The sequence below is a fragment of the Ischnura elegans genome, chromosome 3 (assembly GCF_921293095.1).
Source record: "Ischnura elegans chromosome 3, ioIscEleg1.1, whole genome shotgun sequence".
NCBI lineage: Eukaryota > Metazoa > Arthropoda > Insecta > Odonata > Coenagrionidae > Ischnura > Ischnura elegans.
This window is the reverse complement of record NC_060248.1, coordinates 78403888-78406502: the sequence shown is the minus strand read 5'-3', so window position 1 is coordinate 78406502 and position 2615 is coordinate 78403888. Positions and strand designations below refer to the sequence as shown.

Sequence of the window (2615 nt, the reverse complement as noted above, 5' to 3'; positions counted from 1 at the left end):
CCTTACCCTTAATGGTGGGTAGAGGAAGGGTACACGGATGGTAAGGGAAGGAGTTCCAAGGAAGGGTACACGAAGGATTTTTCTCTCCTTCCCTTACCCTTAATGGTGGGTAGAGGAAGGGTACACAGATGGTAAGGGAAGGAGTTCCAAGGAAGGGTACACGAAGGATTTTTCTCTCCTTCCCTTACCCTTAATGGTGGGTAGAGGAAGGGTACACGGATGGTAAGGGAAGGAGTTCCAAGGAAGGGTACACGAAGGATTTTTCTCTCCTTCCCTTACCCTTAATGGTGGGTAGAGGAAGGGTTGATGGATGGTAAGGGAAGGAGTTCCAAGGAAGGGTACACGAAGGATTTTTCTCTCCTTGCCTTACCCTTAATGGTGGGTAGAGGAAGGGTTGACGGATGGTAAGGGAAGGAGTTCCAAGGAAGGGTACACGAAGGATTTTTCTCTCCTTGCCTTACCCTTAATGGTGGGTAGAGGAAGGGTACACGGATGGTAAGGGAAGGAGTTCCAAGGAAGGGTACACGAAGGATTTTTCTCTCCTTCCCTTACCCTTAATGGTGGGTAGAGGAAGGGTACACGGATGGTAAGGGAAGGAGTTCCAAGGAAGGGTACACGAAGGATTTTTCTCTCCTTCCCTTACCCTTAATGGTGGGTAGAGGAAGGGTACACAGATGGTAAGGGAAGGAGTTCCAAGGAAGGGTACACGAAGGATTTTTCTCTCCTTCCCTTACCCTTAATGGTGGGTAGAGGAAGGGTACACGGATGGTAAGGGAAGGAGTTCCAAGGAAGGGTACACGAAGGATTTTTCTCTCCTTCCCTTACCTTTAATGGTGGGTAGGGCGTGGGTTGTGCAAGGGTAACTACCCACCATGAAGGATGCCACCCTTCCTGTACCCACCATGGTGGAGTTTATTTTTGTCAGGGCAAATTACAAAGCATAATAACTCATATAAAATGCCAGTGTAGAATCAATAATGTTTTGCTTGGCTAATGCAGAGACAGAAAGTATGATCAAAACTTCACCACTGTCTAACCTGGGAATCAAACTAGGCTTTTACTGGCTATGGCACAGGCATATGTAATCAAGGTCTGGCATTCACATGGCAATTTATTGAGGTTTATGGTGGTAGATGCTGTGCCCTCATAATCCACCAAGAATTGCATAAAAAGGGAACTGTGACTGGTGAACCACGTCATACCTGGATGAAAGCCACAAGTTGCTGTGAATGTCGTATGTTACATGAAAACACCTTAAATGTGAATGGCAATAGAAGCTGAGACCTAGGGTTGGCTGGGATGGAGGGACAAGGGCGTACCCAGGATCATAACTAGGGGGGGCAAGCCATGGGATTTATGAGATCATTTCCATGAAAATATTTTTATTTTAGTTACGTATCTTATACTAATATATATAGTTTTTCGTGGGTTTAAAGAAAATTTGTTGAATACTTTTGTTTCAATTCAGTAATGATTTTGCTTAAAGACTTTTGCGATTTTTGTTTCTTGGGGAGGGGGGGGGGCAGCTGCCCCTCGCTGGGTAAGCCCATGTGGAGGGATACACTCCTGGGGCCAGGCTCGTAAGTCAGACAGAAGAGGGGACGACAGGGGAAGGAAGGAGTCACCACTGCAATATAATGATACTGCTGATGCTTCAGGGGAGTGGGATAGGAGCGGAAGGAAAGGATGGAGAATCCCATCACTGCTATTAGGGTGACATGGGCTATCACCAGCAAAACTGAATTTACTGTCCCTAGAGATAAGGTAGATCATTCTATGAGAAGAATAATCCAGGTTTTTCTCTAGGTGAATGGCAAAGAAATTCACATAAATTGCCCAGTGAAAAAATTCACACAGTATAATAAATTAATACATATACGACATTGATATGGAATTTTCCATGAATTTGAGTGTCACCCTTGTGCAAGGGTCATGCTAATTTTCTCTTCATCATATCTAAGTAACTTTGAGTATATGTGCTGCTAAAGAGAGTAAAAAGTAGTCGTCTCTGCTGTGGTCCTGAAATGCAATGGTCTGTGTTTTGATTACTGGTCCAGGTGATATTTCTCACATGGCAATTAAGGGTGATTTTCATAATACTGTTCTTTTTATAGGTTGTAACTTTTGATGGTTAACATTGCGATTAATCTATCAGCTATGGCACCTAAATAATTAGTTCTCTACAATGAGTGGTATAAACTCAAAGGATGCTAGGGTAGGGTAGAGCAGATAAAAAGAACCCTTGCAATCTCCACCTGACCCTTTTCTTGAGGCTCCCCTGGAAATGTCCTGGTCTTAGGGACCTGCAAGCAAATGTAAAACCCAAATTCTCCCCATTCAGGGTCCTTGGTCATGTGAGTTTGTGCTTGGAGGCAACCAGATTAAGGAGGTGGCCAACCATGGCCATTCGCTCAAAGTTCGCAGTTTTAGCTGGCATTCAGCTAAATGCCTTAACAACCCCTTCGGAGAGATCATTGGGTATAAGGACCTGAGAAGGGGTTTTCCTTTGGGCGAATGATATTTTGCCTATGGAGTACTCGGCAGTCATGCAACTGGCCACCTCAGTTCGCCAGCATTCAGGGGCAGTTGGAGACATTTGGAAATGTTTGTGAGGA

The 2615-nt window shown here is 44.6% G+C and overlaps 1 pseudogene; it reads right to left on the bottom strand.

The window, feature by feature from the left end:
* Window positions 1-1882: 1882 nt before the first annotated feature.
* Window positions 1883-1980, bottom strand: LOC124156675 (annotated as a pseudogene).
* Between the last annotated feature and the right edge of the window lie 635 nt (window positions 1981-2615).